Below are 20,654 nucleotides of genomic sequence, written 5' to 3' on the forward strand. Positions count from 1 at the left end.
AGTGACTGGGGTAATGAGGATAGGTGTATCAGAGACAATGAGGTTGGCACAGGACAGAGCAGGGTTTAGGGCTTCTGTACATAGGGTTGCTATGAGTTGCAAGTGACTCGATGGCACATAACAACAAATTTTAGATGTTAATATATAGAATGGAGTTTATTTCAGGGACAATGGGAACTCCTCCCAAATAGGTCTTCATCTCCTTAATGGTACCTGAAATCCTTTACATTTCATTGCTTGACATGCAAATACTGTAGAATCTAAGACAGTTTTTCTTCTTTTCTTTTTTTTAAAGACCGTTTTTCTTAATAACAATAGCTAACAGAACAGTGCTTGGAGTCCCTGGTAGTGCAAAGGGTTAATGCTCTCAGCTGCTAACTGCAAGAGTGGAGGGCAGAGTCCACTATGAAGCACCTCAAATGAAAACCTGGGCAATTTATTGCCCAAAAAAGCAGCACCTGAAAGCTCTATGGAGCATGTTATTGTTATGTGCTATCCAGTTAACTACAACTCATAATGACTCTGTGAGCAGTAGCTCTGGACCCTGCCCTGTCCTGAGCCAATCTCACTGTCTCTGACACACCTGACCCCATTGCCATAGTCACTGTGCCAATCCATCTCATCCAAAAGCTTCCTCTCCTATACTGGCCCTCCACCCTTCTAAGCATGATGTTCTTTTTCAAGGACTGGTCCCTCCTGGCAACATGCCCATAGTATGTGAGACAAGTCTTCAAAATCCTTGCCTCCAAGGAGCAACCTGACTTTACCGTCTCCAGGACAGAACTCTTGGTTCTCTTTGACAGTCTGTGGTATGCTCAGTACTCTCCTCCAGCACCACAACTCAAGGACATTGATCTCTGTCAGTCATTGTCCAGCTGTTAGACCCATAGCAAGCAACTGAGAAGACCAGGGCTTGGATCAGGTGCACCTTAGTCTCTATACTGGCTATATTGCTCTTTAGAACTCTGGAGAGGTCCTTCATAGCAGATTTCCCCAAAGCCACTTTTGATTTCCTGACTGCTAGTGCCAAGGGTATTGATTGTGGATCTGAATAAGATGAAATTGTTAGCTACTTCGGTCTTTTCTCTATCAGGATGCTTGTTGCCTGTTGGCCCAGTGGTAAGGATCTTTTTTTTCTGGATGTTGAGGTGCAATCCATACTGAAGGTCATATTCCTTTATCTTCACAATAAAAGCTTCAATTCCTCCTCAGTTTTAGCAAGCAAGGTTATCTGCATGACACAAGTTGTTGATGAGTCTTCCTCCAGTCCTTATGCTACGTCCAGCCTCTCAGATGATCTGTTCAGCTTATAGATTGAAAACGTTTATAGAAAGGATACAGCCGTGATGCAATCTTTTCTTGATTTTGAACCATGCAGTATTTCCTTGTTCTGTTCAGACAACAGCTGCTTGGTCTAGGTACAGATTTCGCATGAGCACAGTCAAGTGTTCTGGATGCCCATTATTCTCAATGTTAGTCACAATTTGTTGTGATCCACACAAATTCCTTTGCATAGTCAATAAAACAAATTGACATCCTTCTGGTACTCTCTGCTTTCAGCCAAGATCCATCTGACCTCAGCAATGATACAGAGCATCATTCTACTCTTAACACACATGGGGTCACCAGGATTTGGAATTAACTTGCTGACAACTATTTTAACAGAAAATGCTTACCATTTACCACATCCTGGTTTAAGTGATTTGCTTAGATTTACTAATTTATGCTTCCTATAGCCCTGTGTTGTTGTTTTAAGTGCTGTTGTGTTAAGTATGCCTCATAGTGACCCTATGGACGAAAGAACTGAGGCCCAAAGTTGAGTCACTTGCCACAGCTTCTACTGGTAAGTGATGGAGCCAAGATGGAAATTCCATGGTCCTTGTTCTTAGCCACTCAGTCATCCAGCCTGTGTGTTAGAGTGGAAATGGAGCCTATGACACTCTTTCCTGCAGTGGTAGTAAAGAGGAAGGAGAAGTGCGAAAGGCCCAGGTACGAGGACTCATGGGGAAATGCAAACAGAGCACAGTGAAGACAAACTTCAAAGAAACTGCCTAATTTGCTGTTTTTCTTTTACTCTGCACATGATAGAGGTGGGGGGGGGCTGGTATTTGCTGATTTCAACCCACATATCTTCCCAGACTACTATGGAAAAAAGTTAAAAAGTTTCCTCTTCCTCACTAGATACAAAGTCTTGATCTAAACTCAGAGATTCTCTCTTTACATGTTCTAGGAAGCTGTCCAGTTGTCCCTTTTTTGTGAAACCATTTGATTTTTTTCTTATACTTTCTCCTTGAAGTCAGAGCTTGCCTTATAAGCTTCCCTTGCTTCTGTGAACAGCCTTCAGATCCCAGCTGGGCTTACCAGCTTCAGATTGCCAAAAGGCAGGGAATACAGGCCACTGTAGCAGAAAGCCAGATGGAAATAGGCTTCTCTAGTGGAATAAAACATTTCAGTAATAGAAATATGGCTGCAAAGCCTAAGATCAGGAGTAGTATCCACATAGAAATCAGTTAATCACAAAACTGAGCTGGTAGCTTAATAGAGTGGCTTTTGTTGTTTGGCTTTTAAGAGTTTTTTGCACCTGTCTTGGTACCAGCAATCAGGAAATCAGGACACATATTGCACTTGGAAAGTCTGCAGTTAGGGACCTCTCCAAATTATTGAGAACTAATGATGTCAGTTTGAAGACTAAGGTGTGTCTGATTCAGGCCATAGTCTTTCTGATCCCTTGCTATATATCTGAGAGCTGGACAATAAGGATGACAGAAGAAGAATTGCTACCTTTGAGCTGTGATGTTGGAGAAAAACACTGAACATAACCTGTGGATGGACAAAAGAAAAGAGAAAGTGCAGCTGGAGTGCTCTTTGGAGGCAAAGATGATGAGGCTTCCTTACATACTTCGAGCATGTTGTTAGGAGAGGCTATTCCTTGGAGAGGGACATGATGCTCAAGGTAGAGCACTGATGAAGGAGAGGAAGACCCCCGACCAGGTGGACTGACACAGTGATTGCCACAATGGCTCTAATGTGTTAAGAAGTGTGAGGATTGGCAAAGGATAGGATGGTGTTCAGATCTCTTGTTCATAGGGTCTCTATGGGTCACACTGGACTCATGACACCCCTAACTCATTGAAATACGCTTCAAAAGAGTAAGGACTGCACAAAATGTTCTAAATCCTACTTTGGTAAGTAGCAAGTGGGATCTTAAAAACTTGCAGGCAGCCTTTTAAGATACAGCTACTGGTCTGTGTTCACAGCAAAGCCAAGCCGTGTAGAAATAATTGGTCCAAAGGTCTAGTGAACCATTCACCCCTGTTACCCTAAGACCAGAAGAACTAGATAGTACCTGGCCACTACTTCACTCTAACAGGGATTGTAGAAAAGGGTCCTGGACAGAATGGGAAGAAAATGTCTAACAAAACTCAGAATTAAATTGGCCATCCTGGTTGGTCTGATCAAGACTGGTGGAACCCCCATGACCATAACCTTTTATCACCCTTCAATCCTGGAACTAAATTTTCTTTGTGGCTCAACTTTCATGCAATCAATAGAATTGCAAGGGACGAGTAGCATCAGTGAGGTATTCATTCCTTAGGTCAACTAAAAGGGATAAAGCTCAGAAGACAACAAAGGGTAGGACAGAAGGTTTGGTGGCAACGGGGATCCCAGAGAGGGAGTGAAAGTATAGTTACAATGTGTGTTGTAATTAATGTCATAAAAAAAAATAGCATGTTAGTGGTCGAATAAAAAAACTAATTTGCTCTGTAAACTTTCACGCAGATATTTTTTTAATGATTCTACAGTAAATAAATAAAGGATATTTAATGTTTTCCTCCTGCAAAGCAAATTCTACCTAGCAAGCTCTCAACCAAGCCAACAACAGTGGAACCCAGACTTCCTGAAAACGTAACAATGGATCACTCACTGCCAAGACAGGAAGCCATGTGACCCACCAGGGAAGTGAGTACTTCGGTGGCCACTGGTGCAAGGACAGGCTGCAGATATGTTCTTGTTGTCAGTTCCCTGGCACCTCTGTCTTCCCCCACCTCCAGGCTTTTGAAAACATGACTCTGTGTGGAAGGAGAACCTGGAAGGCAAGAGATGAGCCATTAAGAACCTCTAAGTCCACAAGGGCTGCTGAAAAGGGGGCCTGAGGTAAATGCCAAATGCCACACATTTGGGTCCACACTTGTAATCCTGGCAAAGGAATTCTGCTCCTCTACCCCTCTTAGTCAGAGTCAGAGTCTTAGGAGGATTCCCCTCCTCATGCTTTGAATACTAAGATTTCTTCTGTCCTGAGCACTTGTTAGTGAATGTCCTCCAATCAAGAATGTCCTTAGGTATTTGCTTTGGCTCTGGGTGACTCTGCTTTGAATTCCTTAAAGAATCTTACAATCCTGGTGGGCAGTCAGTATAAGCAAGGGTTGTCATGGCCCACACTCTTCCAGCGCCAAGTAGGCAGGGCTGGTGCTGCTGATGGGCCTCCCTGCTCAGGGCTGGCGGGCTGAGCTCCTAAGTCTGCACCACACCAGGTTAAATAAGTTCACAGATATTGGGTCAGAGCCCTGCACAGCTGTTTATCAAAGTGACCTGGCTTATTTTATCTCAATTCAGAATCTGCATTCTCTTAAACTGATCCCAGAGACCCAGAAATAAATCTCAAACAGGAGATTGAAAAGTAAGCAGCCAATTTCTGAAGAAGACTTAAATATGATATTCGTAAAAGTAGGGTGGGCATGTGCTCTTTTTTAGTATAGTATGTATGGGGTGGAGAGGGTTTTTTTGAAAATGCCAATGAAAAGGATGAGTCGTCCTAGCTCTCCAAATTTGAGTACCATTCAAATTTAAATTTCCTTTTTACTTGTTTAGTGTGGAAGAAGCTTTGCAAAACCTCTTATTCATTTTCCAATGCTTTATCATATTCCTCACCTATTTCAAAGACAAGGATATCAATATCTGCCCTCGAATGGAGTCTTCACAAAGCCACTCATTTGCTTAAAATGACTCAGAAATCAAGTGCAGACAAATGAATTACTGAGACTGCTTTCTTCAGGTGTAAGGAAAAATGTGGCTTATTCGCCTAGAACTTGAGTTTCTTTGAGACATTGAGTGTCTTTTGTAGGACTTAAAAGGCACCTTTTATCTGTGAAGTCTCATCCCAGTGGAGTGACAGACACTCAACTTGGAGTCCTTGTTGAATTGACAGCCATCCACATACAAAACTACAATACTTTTGGTCTTCTGCTTTGTGGACAGGGATAACAGGGTAAACCACAGCATTTACCCACAGGGTAAACCCAGGGAAATTCACAGCAGCATCTTGTGCTAATAGTTTAACGGAATTCTCCCTCCAGCACTTTCTGACAGGGCACAGGGATTTTCTTCAGTGTCATCACACTTCAGGGGTGGTTGTGTCATCCAGGTGGAGGTATTTCTGTCTGCCCTTTACCTGTTGTCTCCTCATGTCATACTTAGCCCAGAAAGCAGATGACAGGTTCATCTCTATTACATAGGGGAATTGCCAACTGGTTGCCTAGCAACACCCACAGCCCAATCAACAAGGTCTCAGTTGCAGAATGTGGAGTGGATGCCTTGCCTTTAAAGAATGACTGTATTTGCATATCCCTTTGGGGCTTCTAGAAAAAAAATAGGTATGTTTTCTTGGATTTGAGGCTATTATAGTGGCCTTTTATATTGTGTTTCCCAGTATTCATTTTGTAGTAGCTCAGTTTTTTTTAAAAAAAAAAAAACAACCAAACACCCACCAATGATCTGATCGAATCTCATTAATACAACAGTCATTTCAATGACATTCAACTCACTTACCACCTTCTCTGTACCAGGTCCAACACTCACCACTCCCAGGAGTTGTTAGGATGAACAAGTGAGGCCCTAAAAATGTAGTGTACTTACACTTCTTCATTCAGTAGACACACGTGGCTTGTATTCACATGTGAAACAGATCGCTGTGACGCATGTGTCAAACAAAGGTGTTTTTATTTGGAAGAGTTCTTTTGTGTTCCATCAAAGGATTTTTTTTTCACTTTCATTTAGGTTTTTATAGCTTCCAGCTGCAATCCATTAAAAAAGCTGCAATCTGATCAAAATCACTTTTCAAATGGAGCTCCCCTTGAAATCTAAGTAATTAGCAGCTTTTGTTGGACTGTGACACTGCCAGCCTTGTCAGGGAGCGTGGTGCTGTCCTGTGTCCACCACCATCTTTCTGGATAATTCTGCTGCCAGGTTATTGCAACTGCATCACCTCTCTTTTCCACACCCCAGTTTGAAATAAACCCCATGTCTGTCTTTGTCTCCTTCACAGCCTTGCCGACTCCCTCTCCCCAGTTCAGGGAGAACTTTGGGATGTTCCAGATCATGTATTATGGGATCCGTTGATGGGAACTTCTTTCCCATTAGAGAGGAGGCTGTGATTCAACTAGCTCCTTTCTGAGGAGTTGATTTGTCTAGTGAGTTGGCTTGGCATACTTCCTCAGGAGGTGCCAGGGTATGCTGTGAAGTTACTGTTCCCAGAAAGCATAAGTGTGCAATCCAGTGCTCACTCATTTAGGTGCCCCGCTGAATAGACCCAACAAGGCAGGCAGTGCTTTACTACCAATCTTCATGTTTCCCACCACATCCATGTGTAAGTGTTCCCTGCAGACTAGTAAGTAAGCACACCTAAACCTGTGGTTACATGGCTTTTTAGGTACCCTACCCCTGACAACTCAAGGCTTGAATTTTGTGGGAGTTTTTTTAGCATATTTTATAGGTTTGCATACAATCTCTCATATACATTGTGTTTCATCAACGAACATTGTGTTTTTTGGTTTTATACCGGTTTATTTACAAAGTTCATATACATTGTTTTCCACACAGGATCTTTCCCATTTGCTTCACCCACCACCTCCCTCCACCCATCAAATTAAGTGACCCTATGATTAACCAACCCATACCCTGCCCATCCTCACCCCTCTGTTCCCCCTACCTCCCTTAGATCTTTATGCTCATTCTACAATAATGGTCTTATACATTAAGTCCTTTTGGGACTGAGTTAGCTCCCTTAGCATAATGCTCTCTAGTCCCTCCCAAGTTAGGTAGTAATTTACAAAATCATTATTCCTGTGTGCTGCGTAGCATTCGATTATGTGAATGTACCATAATATTTCTCAATCCATTCGATTGTAGTTGGACATTTAGGCTGTTTCCATATTCTTGTGAGGGTGAATAATGCTGCTATAAAAATTGGTGTACAAGTCTCTGTGCCTCAGTTCTCATTTCTTGGGGTATATTCCAAGCAGTGAAATAGCTGGGTCATGTGGAATTTCTATGTTCAGTTTTTTGAGGAAAGGCCAAACTGCCTTCCAGAGTGGTTGTACCATTTTACAATCCCACCAACAATGTATAAGAGTTCTTATCTAATGCACACTACTGAGAATATCCCCCAAAGAGACCATAACTGACATCCAAGCAGATATATGCACAACCATGTTTATTGCGGCTTTGTTCACAGTAGCAAAAAGTAGAAACAACCTAAGTGCCCATCAACAAATGAATGCATAGAGAAGCTGTGGCATATTCACACAATGGAATACTATGCTGCATTGAAAAACAAGGAGCTCATGCAATATGGGTGACCCTGGAAGACATTATGCTGAGTGAAATATCTCAGTCACAAAAGGACAAATATTACATGATGCCACTGTTGTAGAATGGGACTGTCCCTGAGGTTGGGGAGAGACTGAGAAAGATGGGACAAATAATATATACTGCATTGAGAGACAGATGAGGGAGAAAACTATTTAAAAGGGATATGTGATTAGGTATTATTGTCATGACAGGAGTTCAGAGCGAAGGTTGCATAGTGGAGTGTACCTGAGGGAGGGATTGTAAAACAATGAAAGAATTTTACTTTTCAAAAAGAAGAGTGTACTGAGGGGGAGGGGTGGGCAGGGGAAAAGTGCAACAATGGATGAATGGAAATCCAAAGTCTCTGTAAATCTTCATTAAAACGAATAATAATTAAAAAAAAGGTCAGCTGGAGGACAAAAAGAGTTCCTATCTCTCCACATCTTCTCCGACATTATAGCTATAATGAGATATCTACCATCTCACTCCAATAGCAGTGACAAAGTTTAACAGGACAGCAAGTGAATTTTTTGCTCCTTCAACTTGAGCAACACTGAGAGAGTTCTTCTATTTTTATTCTCCAATTCTAGGTCTCTGCACATTGTATTATAGTAGCTTGCTTTGGCTTCCTAAGCTGCCCTTTGAAATCTTTGTTCATCTCTTTTACTTCCTTTTGTTTAGCTTCTCAACACTCCAGTGAAATTTTCAGGGTCTCTTCTGGCATCCATTTTGGTCTTTTCTTTCTCCTCTGACTTCTCTTCATGGATGATGTCCTTAATCTTCTCCCACAACTCCTCTGGTCTTCAATCATTGATGTCCAGTGCTTCAAACCTGTTCTTAAGATGATCGTTAAATTCAGGTGGGACAGACTCAAGATCATATCTTGGTTCTTGTGGACTTATTTCCATTTTCTTCAGCTTAAATTTTAAGTTGCACTTGAGTAATTGATGATTTGTTCCACAGTCAGCACCTGATCTAGTTTTGACTGCTGATACTAAGCTTCTCCAATGATTTCTTCCACAGATGGAGTCAATCCAATGCAGTCCATGTGTAAAGTCACAGTTTTCAGTGACTTGCTATGCTTCTGAGAGCTGACCAATGACTAAGGATGACAGAAGAATTGATGTCTTTCAACTATCGTGTTGGAGAAGAGTATTGACAATTCCATGGATTGCCAAAAAAACCCAAATAGCTATGTTTTAAAAAAGGTGCAGTCTGAGTGCTCCTTGGAGGCAAAAATGATGATGTTTGATTTCACATACTTTGAGCATCTTTCTAGGAGAAGTTATTCCTTAGAGAAGGACATCATACTTGGAAATGTGGAGGGGCAGAGAAAGAGGAAGACCTTCAACCAGGTGAGTTAGCATGGTAACTGCAGCAATGGGTTTAGGTGTGTCAGAGGTTGTGATGATGGCACAGGATAGGACAGTGTTCAGATCAGTTGTTCATAGGGTTGCTATGATCCATACTCAACTCAACAGGACCTAACAACAACAACAATTCCTGACAAGGACAGACTGGGCCCAGATTTCATTAACTCCAAGCCCTGTAGTGAAGATCTGTAGACCTTCCCACTCATACACTTCCTATATGCGCTCTACTAAGTTATTTCTGAGAGGCCCTGAAGTATCTTAGATTCAAAGGGAAAAACCCCATTATGCTCTTCTACTCAATGACTCCACTGATGCTCTGCTCTCCACAGGCTTAAAGGAGCCACTTCATCGGTGCCTGTCCTATTCATGGTCCAATTTACAGCTGCATACTAAGCAATTGAAAATACTATGGCTAGGGCACAGCATATGAACAGACACTTCACCAAAGAAGACATTCAAATGGCTAACAAGCACATGAAGAAATGTTCAAAATCCCTAGCTCTAAGGGAGATGCAAATTAAAACAGCTATGAGATATCATCTCGCCCCAGTCAGAATAGCAAAATTTAACAGAACAGCAAGCAACAAATGCTGGCGAGGTTGTGGAGAAACTGGAACCCTTATTCACTATGGGTGGGAGTGTAAAATGGTGCAACCACTGTGGAAGGCGGTATGGCGCTTTCTCAAAAAGTTGCAAATCGAGATACCATTCAACCCAGCAATTCCACTACTAGGAATATACTCCAAAGAGACCATAACTGACATCCAAGCAGATATATGCACACCCATGTTTATCGCGGCTTTGCTCACAATAGCAAGGAGCTGGAAACAACCTAAGTGCCCATCAACAAACGAATGGATAGAGAAGCTGTGGTATATTCACACAATGGAATACTATGCTGCATTGAAAAACAAGGAACTCATGCAATATTATTCAAAATGGGTGACCCTGGAGAACATTATGCTGAGTGAAGTATCTCAGTCACAAAAGGACAAATACTGCATGATGCCACTGTTGTAAAGCAGGACTGACCTAGGGGGTTGGGAGGAGACTGAGAAGGATGGGTTCAATAATGTATACTGCATTGAAACAGATGAGGGAGAAAACTATTTAAGAGGGGAAATTATTACGTATTTTTGTCATGACAGGACTCCAGGGTGAAGGCTGTTTAGTGGAGTGGACCTGGGGGGAGGGATTGTAAAACAATGAAAGAATTTTTCTTTTACTTTTCCAAGAGGGTAGTGTACTAGAGGGGATGGTTGGGAGGGGAGAAAAGTGCAACAATGAATAAATGGAAATCCAAAGTCTCTGTAAATTTTCATTGAAATGAATAATGAATTTAAAAAAATGTAAAAAAAAAAAGAAAAAGGAAAATACTATGGCTAGCAGCAAGTGAACTTTAAACTGATGCTCTTACCCTTTAACACTTTAAAGAGGTCCTTAATAGTAGACTTCCCAGTGCAACAAGTCTTTCGATTTCTTGATTGCTGCTGCCATGGGTATTGGTTGTGAATCCAAGTAAAATGAAATTGTTGACAACTCCAATCTTTCTCCATCTATTATGATATTTATTCCTATTAGTTCATGATGTTGACTGTTTTTCTAGGGGTGAGGATTTTTTATTTCTTGATGCTGAGATGTAATCCATACTAAAGGCTCTAATCTTTGATCTTTTGCAATAAGTGCTTCAAGTCTTTGTCTGTTTCTGCAAGAAAGATTGTGTTATCTACATAAAGCAGGTTGTTGAGAAGTCTTCCTCTAATCCTGATGCCACATTCTTCATATAGTTCAGCTTCTCGAATGTTTTGCTCAGTTGTAGATATTAGATATGGGAAAAGGATACATCCCTGACATACATCATTCCTAATTTTAAACCATGCAGTGTTTCCTTGTTTTGTTCAGACAACTACTTCTTATTCTATGTCTGGGTTTTGCATAAGCATAACTAAGTGTTCTAGGATTCCCATACTTTTCAGTGTTAGCTATAAGTTTGTGTGCTACAAACTGTCAAATACCTTTGTATAATCAACAGTATACAGATAGCAAAGGACAGCAGATCAGGAGAAGACCTTCAGCGAGGAAGCTTGACACCGTGTTTGCAACAATAGGCTTGACCATGGCAGAGATTGTGACGATGGCACAGGATCGGGCTCAGAGCTGTTGTTTATAGGATCGCTGTGAGTTGTAGTGAACTTGATGGCACCTAACAGCAACTTCAGTGTCTGTGTCCTTACAATGCTCACTCCTATTGTCCTCCTGGGCTCAGTATTCTCTCCGTAGGGCCACAGCAGAAGGTGGGATGGGGAAGGCCAACAAATAATCCTTTCACTGATTGCTGGCCTTTGTTACCTGTGTCTCAAAGTAAAAAAACCTGTGTTTTTAATGGATCAAAATCTTAGATGATTACAAGGTTTTCCATTAATTGCTTTAACCCCTCCCTGGTGATACAGGGCATTCTGTGTTGAACTGCTAAGAGAAAGGTGAGCAATTGAAATTTGCCAGCTTCTCTAAAAATAGAAAGATGGGTCGTTGCCCCCGGAAGGATTTTCTAGCCTCAGAAATATGACAGAGGGTCTTTGTGAATCAAAATTGACTCAGTGACAATGGGTTTGGTTCTGATTCTCCCTTCCTGGGATTAGAAATGAGTCTCTCAGGTTAAGATGGGCGGTGACAACTCTTCAATTCCTTACATGACTCTTATTTTAGTTGTTGTTGTTAAATATGCACACAACAAAGCATACACTCAGTCAGCAATTCTTCCATGAACAGTTCGTTGACAACAGCGTCATAGTTTACTCTGCAGAGAAAATCACCCTCTCTCTGCCCATATTATTTACCACCTTTCATTTAGGTGCTTTCCCTCCTAAAGTTCTCATCCGCTTTGAAGTTATCTTGTCACTTTGATCTCATATATTTAATTCTTTAGAAGGATGTAATGTTCAAGGTAGACTTTTTCTTTATTTAATTACACTGGGGGGGGTTGTTCTTCTAGTGTCAATGTTTTCAGTAAATCTGATTTTCTGTGAGAATTGGAAGTTCATTTGCAGTTTTCCTCCTTTTTCTCAAGATCCATGTACTGATTTATGACCCTTATCTTCCCCCCTAAAGATAGCGGAACCCAAGGAAAACAGCCTCCAGAAAACAAATGAATAATCTTTCCTACTTCAACAGAAAATAACAAGTCTGTCTGTTTATGCAAATGCTTAGTAATACTTGGTATCGGGTAGGGAAGTTGATAGTAATCTATCTAGGCTCTATAATTCATAAAAATTCAGGAATATTAGAAAGTTCTTGTATAAGGAGGTCAAGCTCATATGGAATTACCTTTTATTTCCATAAAACATAAAATGCATTGAAAAAAGGCATCTTATGTGATATCTTTGAGAATGTCATCTCGGGAAATTAGTAATTTCAGCCCAGAATTTAAGTGCTTTGATAAACTGAGTTTTTGCTCTTTAAGAATTTTATCTGTTGATTCTAAATCGCAATTAAATTCTTTAGATCCAGGTTTTGCTAAAGACAAAGATAGAAATGAGCTTGTCCTAAAAGTAGGCTTCATGGTATAGTAGACAGAGCTCAGGGTGTAGCTTCGAAGACTTTAGTCAGATCCAGGCTCTGCAATGTACAAGCCAGGGTCCCTTGAGAAAGTCTCTTTGCCTTTCAAAGCCATTCCTCCACTAATGAACCCTTGGGTCATTTCTCACTCTTTGCTATTGTAAATAATAATGCCATAAACATGGGTGTAAGCATGTCAGTTTGTATTGCAGTACCTATTTCTTTAAGATCTATATCCAGTAGTGGGATTGCTGGATCAAATGCAAACTCCTTTTTTGCTGTCAAAGTCCAGTGTTTCTCATCTCCTTTTCACAGGAGAATCACAGCTGTCTATGCTTTTCCCAAGAGTATTACCCTTCATGGCAAGAAGAGCATCGAAGAGAGAGAATATCTTAAAAGAATATTTCACTGTTGTCTCTGAGGCTTCTCCAAAGCCGCTGGCATGCTTTCCTTTCGTCAAGCCATGGTGCTGGCATTTTCTGATCTTATCAGAAGGACCTTTGTGCACAGTGATGGCCACCAGCACTGCACAGACCCAGAGGACAGAGCCCTGCCTGTGTGTGGGGACACTGGCCATGGGCACCAAAGCTATTTAGAATTTAGAAAAAGCATACCGTATTATGTCATGTCCTTGGAAAGTCCGGCCAATTTCACTGACTGTTAGTAGGCTGGGAATGAAGGAATGTTCTTTGGCACGACTGGCCTTCAGGAATGACTGAGTCCCTGCAACAAAGACTGCACTAATGGGCATTGTCACCCGCCTCCCACATGTTTGGCCTGATTCAGACACCTCTCAGTTGGAGAGGAGGGTGTGGAAAACTTTGGGTTCTGGATGCTAACTGGCTTTTTCCTTTCTAATGATTGAACTGAATTTTATTTTAATACAAAGGTTCTGTTGGCACAGGATATTATGGACTTGTCTGCTATTTGTCACTCAAAACCTTGTCCCTGCAACCATACCCTGTTGTTCACTGGCCACAGTTCCTCTTGGTGCCTCCCCAGGTGAAGATCTGGGGGTCTGTAGGCTGGACATGCTCTTGGCCCTGCTTTACACCCATCCTTCTTCTCATTCTTGGTTCCTTCCTTGCTGACTTCATTCCACGAGTCCCTCAGGCTTATCCTGCAAGGCTTCCCACATCTGGGTTCACAGACCTCTGCTTTCCTGGGTATACCCGAGGCATGAACTGGTCTGCCTATACTTCTGGGAAACTCAGGTCTGCAGAGGCAACCATAGCCAGAGCCAAGGGCAGGGTTACCTGAAAGGAGGAATCCTCACTAATACCAAATGGTGACCGGAAACAGGAGGGGCCTTGGCCAACGTCACCTTACACTGTGATACTTACAAATTATAAAAGGAACTGTAGATAGTGGGCTTTATATTCTAAGTCCAAACTATCTTGTTAACCACTGTGGCTTTTCTTCTAGAATTAGCTTTGGCTAACAAGGGTATCTGGTATCAAAAGCATATGCTGCTGTTGTTGTTATGTGCGGTCGAGTCGCTTGCGACTCATAGCGACCCTATGTACAAGAGCCCTAAACACTGCTCTATGCTGTGCCAACCTCGCTGTCTCCAACACACTCATTCCCACCACCCCAATGACAGAATCGATCCATCTAATCGAAGGTCTTCCTCTCCTGCGCCGCCCCTCCACTCTCCCAAACCTGATGTCCCTCTCCAAGGACCTGTCCCTCCTTGCTACATGCCCAAAGTATGTCAGACAAAGCTTCAGAATCCTTAACTCCAAGGAGCATTCTGGCTTCACTCTCTCCAGGACAAACCTGTTTGTTCTCCTAGCATTCCATGGTATAGTCAACACTCTTCTCCAGCACCACAGCTCAAAGGCATCAATTCTCTTTCTATCATCCCTATTCACTGTCCACCTCTTTGATGCATAGCATGTAATTGCGAAGACTAAAGCCTGATCAGGCGCACCTTAGTCTCCGACCTGACGTCATTGCTCTTCAGTTCTCTGGAGATGTCCCTGACAGCTGACTTTCCCAATGCAATTCATCTCTTGATTTCTTGGCTGCTGGTATCAAGAGTGTTGACTGTGGAGCCAAGCAAACTAAAACTGTTAACTATCTCAATCTCTTAACCATCTATACTGATGCTGCCAATTGGCCCAGTGGTGAGAATCTTTGTTTTCTTGACGTTGAGCTTCAATCCATATTGAAGGCTGCAGTCCTCGACCTTCTGCAGCAAGCGCTTCAGGTCCTCCTCAGTTTCAAAAAGCAGGGTTGTGTCATCTGCATAACGTATGTCGTTGATGACTCTTCCACCAATCCTGATGCCACATTCCTCATACAGCCCAGCATCTTGGATGATCTGTTTTGCATACAGATTGAAACGATATGGAGACAAAATACATCCCTGACGAACCCCTTCTTGATTTTGAACCATGTAGTGTCTCTTTGCTCTGTTCTGATGACTGCCTCTTAGAATCTTTATTTTTTAAAATTCAAAACATAACTTTCACATCTATGCATTTACTGGAACCGTGACAATACCTGAGTAAACAGTAAGTAAATTCTAAAATATTATATTGGCATGGTGCTCTTCAATAAATAATGTTTTGTGTCCTGTATAGGTTAGCCCAGCATATCAGAGATTAAGCTGAACTTGAAGTGCCACCCCATGGAAACAGAACTGAGGACTTTTTTCTAGGCTTAGCTGGATAAGGGGAAGAGAGGAACGCCACAACTGGTGGAACTATGTAGCTGAGTTGTTTATTTTTGTGTACCATTGAGTTGGAACCAACCCAGAGTTAACCCTTCAGTGAATTTTCAGATGAAGACCCCCAATGAGATGGATTGATACAGTAACTAGGACAATGGGGATAGGTGCATTGGAGTCAGAGAGACTGGCTCAGGACAGGGCAGGCTTCCGAGCTGTTGTATACAGGGTCGCTATGAGTTGCAAGAGACTTGGTGGCACATACAACAACAATCACATGGAAAGAGATTGCCCATCCTTCTACCATGAAGCAGCTGGTGGATTCCAACCCTGTGCCTTCAGGATTGCAGTGCAGATTCTTACCACTAGGTTGAGTTGTTGTTGTTATGTGCCATCGAGTCACTTGCAACTCATAGCAACCCTACGTACAACAGCCCTAAACCCTGCTCTATCCTGTGCCAATCACACTGCCTCTGACACACCCATCCCAATTACCCCAGTCACTGAATCAATCCACCTCATAGAGGGTCCTCCCCTCCTGTGCTGTCCCTCCACCCTCCCAATCATGATATCCCTCTCCAAGGACCTCTCCCTCCTTACAACAAGTCCAAGGTATGTCAGATGAAGCCTCAGAATTCTTGCCTCCAAGGAGGAGCCCAGTTTAACCCTCTCCAGGACAAATCTGGTTTTTTTCTTGGCAGTCCAGGGTACATTCAATACTCTTCTCCAGCACCACAGCTCAAAGGCATCAATTCTCCTTCTATCCTTCTTACTCATCGTCCAACTCTCTGATGCATAACAAGTGATTGCAAAGACCATAGCCTGTATTAGATGCACCTTAGTCTCCAGAGTGACACCATTGCTCTTCAGTACCCTGGAGAGGTCCCTAACAGCAGACTTTCCCATCGCAATACGTTTTTTGATTTCCTGGCTACTGGTGCCAAGAGTGTTGACTGTGGAGCCAAGCCGACTAAAGTTGTTAACAATCTCAATCTCTTCACCATCCATCCTGATGCTGCCAATTGGTCCAGTGGTGAAAATCTTTGTCTTCTTGACACTGAGCCTCAATCCATACTGAAGGCTGCAGTCCTTGACCCTCTGCAGCAAGCATTTCAGGTCCTCCTCAGTTTCAGCAAGCAGGATTGTGTCATCTGCATAACGCAGATTGTTAATAGATCTTCCACCAATCCTGACGCCACACTTCTCCTCATAGAGTTCAGCCTCTCGGATAATCTGTTCTGCATACAGGTTGAAAAGGTATGGAGATAGGATGCATCCCTGGCGTACGCCTTTCCCAATTTTGAACCATGCAGTGTTTCCTTGCTCTGTTCTGACAACTGCCTCTTGGTCCAAGTATAGGTTTTGCATTAGAGCAATCAAGTGTTCTGGGATTCCCATTCTTCTCAGAGTCAGCCACAGTTTGTTATGATCCACACAGTTAAATCGCCTTTGCATAGTCAATGAACACAGATAGACATTCTTCTGGTCTTCCCTACTTTCAGCTAAGATCCATCTAACATCAGCTACAATATCCCTAGTACCACGACCCCTTCTAAACCCAGCCTGGACTTCTGGCAGTTCTCTGCTGATGTGCTGTTCCAGTTGTTTTTGGATAATCTTCAGTAGAATCTTGCTTGCATGTGAAAGTACTGCTTAAATACCAGAGATACAAGTCATTATCCTTCAATGCACATGGAAGCCCCTGTAATACAGAATTAGCCAGCCCCAGACTATCCAAGGTGAGAAGCCTTGCCACCCCACCTGGAGCTCAGACACCTGAGTTATTCGTGGAAAGGACGTGTTCTCACTGCGCAGCCTCCACTCAGCCTGGTAAAATGGCTGCAATTTATTCACAATCCAGCTCTTCATGAAGCTGACCCAAGGTGTTGTCATTGCCTTGTGCAGGTTTACAAACAGGGACTATGTCTGCTTGTTGGGGTTGGGGACCATGAGAAAAGAAAGGGTGGCCTGGTCACAATGGGACTGGATTTAGGGCATGGCATCTGCAACTCTTTAAGGACAGAGATTCCATGCATTAGGGTCCTCTTTCCTGTAGAAGGGTCCAAAGATGCTGCTGTTCTCAGTACAGTATGCCTTTTGCACAGAAAGAACACAGAGAATCACAGTCTATGGTGGGATCTGGGAGCCCTGGTGGGACAATAGTTAAGACTGATGACTTGAACCTTCCGCTGCTCTGTGGGAGACTGATGTTGTAGCCTGCTTCTATAAGGAATTGTGGAAGCCTTGGACACCTGTGGGGAATTCTATCCTGTCCTATAGGGTCTCTTATCTGTAGCAAATTGTGGAGCAAGGTCTGAGCGCTGCACTTTGGGCATGGCTGCTACCTCGGAAGTTGTTAGTACAGATCCATGCAGCAGCATCTCAGAATAAAGGCCTCGTGATTGTTCTGCTTCCCCCAAACCAGCCAATGGCAGCACTGTGGAGGACACACAGGGCAGACAGGACTTGAACTTGACTTGAAGCAGCAGGTTTAGTTTTCCTTTGCACTTCCTGAAGCCTTTTAGCAACAGATAAAGTCATTGAAAGGACTGAGCAGCTCACAGCCACATCATCTCAGGAAATCTAGAGCTTTTTTTTGGCTGTTTAGCAGAACAATCTCATCTATCTTTGTCCAGACTTCTCCATGTAGTTGACTTTGCTCAGAGCTTTTTAGAAAACACAGTTTCTGTTCCCAGGCTGCCGCCTCCCAGGAGCCCTTCGGCTCACCCTCACATTTCACTTCCCCTTCCCGGTGTGAAGCCAGGCCAGCACAGGGTGAAGAGTGTCAAGGGCGTGGTGGTTTGCCTGGGGACACAGAGTCCTTCTTGAGTGTGTGTTCTCGGTGTCATTTCCAGACAGATAGGAAGGAAAATGTAGTAAACAGTTTGGAATTCTGGGCAACAGCTGAGAAGGAATTTCTTAAAGAAACTCCCTGGAGGTCAGGATCCTGCAGTAGGGGGTGGAGAAAGGTGGTGGGCAGGAAATTCAAGGCACAAGGTTCCCTCGAGAAAGCTCAAAGTTATGAAACTTCTGCTGGATGTGGAAGCTAATAAAAACGCAACGCACTCTTTGCCTCCACCTGTACCCACCTGGTACAAATGGTTTCCCCTCAACTGCGCATAAAGGGCGGTGACTTGGGCTCTCGGTGCTGCTGAAGAAGTGGCCTGACAATGCACTTCTATCAAAATTCCCCCAAAATTCCATTGCTGTCACATCAGTTCCACCTCAGAGGCACTCTATCAGACAAAGCAGAACCGCCCCCTTGGGCTTCGAAGGCTGGAATCTATAGAGAAGCAGATTGCAGGATCTCTCTCCTGCAGAGCCACTGGTGTGTCCAAACTGTGATCTCTCCACTAACAGCGGAATGCTTAACCATTGTGCCACTAAGCTTCCTTTCCATTACAATAACAGCTAAGAAAGCCCTAAGGGGCAGTTCTGCTCAAACACATGGGGTTGCTCTGAGTCAAAGTCAGCTCTGCCAACCAATAGCAACAGTACATTTGATCTCTTCAAGGGCAGTGTGTCATGGCCCTTCCTGTGGATGAGAGCTCAGCCAGCCCAGTATCCCTTCTGGTCATGTTCAGTTATAGATGGTCCCAGGGTCATTTTATGTGACAAAATCCGCTGTCAACTTATATTTAAAACACCTGGTCAAAGTTATTAAATCACTCTTTGATATTCCTTCAAGAGCAATCTGCCTCCTGCCTCTCTGGTTAGGTGTGCAGTTGGAAGCTGCTGGTCTTAGCGACTGGGGTGTGGTAGACTTGGATATGCTTTCTCTTCACCACTCACCCCCACTTGCTGGTTGTCTTAATGGTCTAAGGGGGGCAAGGAAAACTTGGGGGAGAAAATAAAGGAACAAGAAGACAACTTCTACTTGACTGACGTGAGTAAGCTCTTAGGATCTAGGAGATGGTGGAAACTCACGCTTGGGCATTTTCTCTATTCTTCAGAGGTTCCCTGAAATTCCCTGAGATTGACTTCTGATTCCATCTTCAGTCTCTCCCATCCAGTATCCCATTCTGTCTTCTTCCTGCTGAATACTATGGCCCCAGTAGTTGGTTCTGCCTAGAGTTGTTGTTGTTGTTATGTGCCTTCAAGTCGCTTGTGACTCATAGCGGCTCTATGTACAAGAGCCCTACACCCTGCTCTATCCTGTGCCAACCTTACCGTCCCTGACACACTCCCACCACCCCAATTACAGAGTAGATCCATCTCATCGAGGGTCTTCCTCTCCTGTGCTGTCCCTCCACTCTCCCAAACATGATGTCCCTCTCCAAGGACCAGTCCCTCCTTGCAACATGCCCAAAGTATGTCAGACAAAGCTTCAGAATCCTTGACTCCAAGGAGTGAGCAGGCTTTACCCTCTCCAGGATGAATCTGTTTGTTTTCTTGGCAGTCCATGGTATATTCAACACTCTTCTCCAGCACCACAGCTCAAAGGCATTAATTTTCTTTCTATCATCCCTATTCACTGTCCAACTCTCCAAAGCATAGCACGCATTTGTGAAGACTATAGCCCCGATCAGGTGCACCTTAGTCTCCAGCCTAACGTCGTGGCTCCTCAGTACTCTGGAGAGGTCTCTGACAGCTGACTTTCCCAGTGCAATTCGTCTCTTGATTTGTTGGCTGCTGGTTCCAAGAGTATTGACTATGGATCCAAGTAAACTAAAACTGTTAACTATCTGCTCCATCAGAAGCTCTCCTCTCCTCCCCTGTTCCCATCCTAGCACAGCCACTCCTCCTGATACAGCCAGTCCCAGAGGGACCCCACAGTTCTCAGCAGCTCCGTGAAAGCCCCCACCTCTGGACTTGAGATGAAGACGGATGGAGCCCAGCCTCCTTGGAGATGAGGATCACAGCTCAGCAACTTGAACTTTCTCTGCATCCCTAGTTGACATCCCTAGGTGATTCAACCTCCTGAGAAACTCTGAGACAGACACCCATTCAATGAGGTGTTAAACTGTAAACCCCAAAAATATATGTGTTAAAATCCTAACTTCTGTTCCTCCAGAGGTAATGTTGTGTTTGGAAATAGGATTATCTTTGTTGTGTTGATAAGACCATTATCAGTATACAATGTGTCATAAATCTAATCACTTCTGAGTTGTAAAAAGAGCAGACTGGATACAGGCAAGCACATACTGGGGAAGATAAGACGGCATGCAAGGATTCCACCAGAACTCAGGAACCCAGGAATACCCAGAACTACCTTCAAAGAAGGACCTGACACCCTGACATGGACTTTTAGGCTCCAGAGTTGAGAGAAAATGCATTTCTGTCCCTTGAAGGCATCATCTTGTGGTATTTCTGCGTGTGGATCATAACAAACTGTGGTTGACTCTGAGAAGAATGGGAATCCCAGAACACTTGATCGTTCTAATGCAAAACCTATACTTGGACCAGGAGGCAGTTGTCAGAACAGA

The sequence above is a fragment of the Elephantulus edwardii genome, unplaced genomic scaffold (assembly GCF_000299155.1).
Source record: "Elephantulus edwardii isolate Elephantulus edwardi_28Jun2011 unplaced genomic scaffold, EleEdw1.0 scaffold00037, whole genome shotgun sequence".
In the NCBI taxonomy this organism is placed as follows: Eukaryota; Metazoa; Chordata; class Mammalia; order Macroscelidea; family Macroscelididae; genus Elephantulus; species Elephantulus edwardii.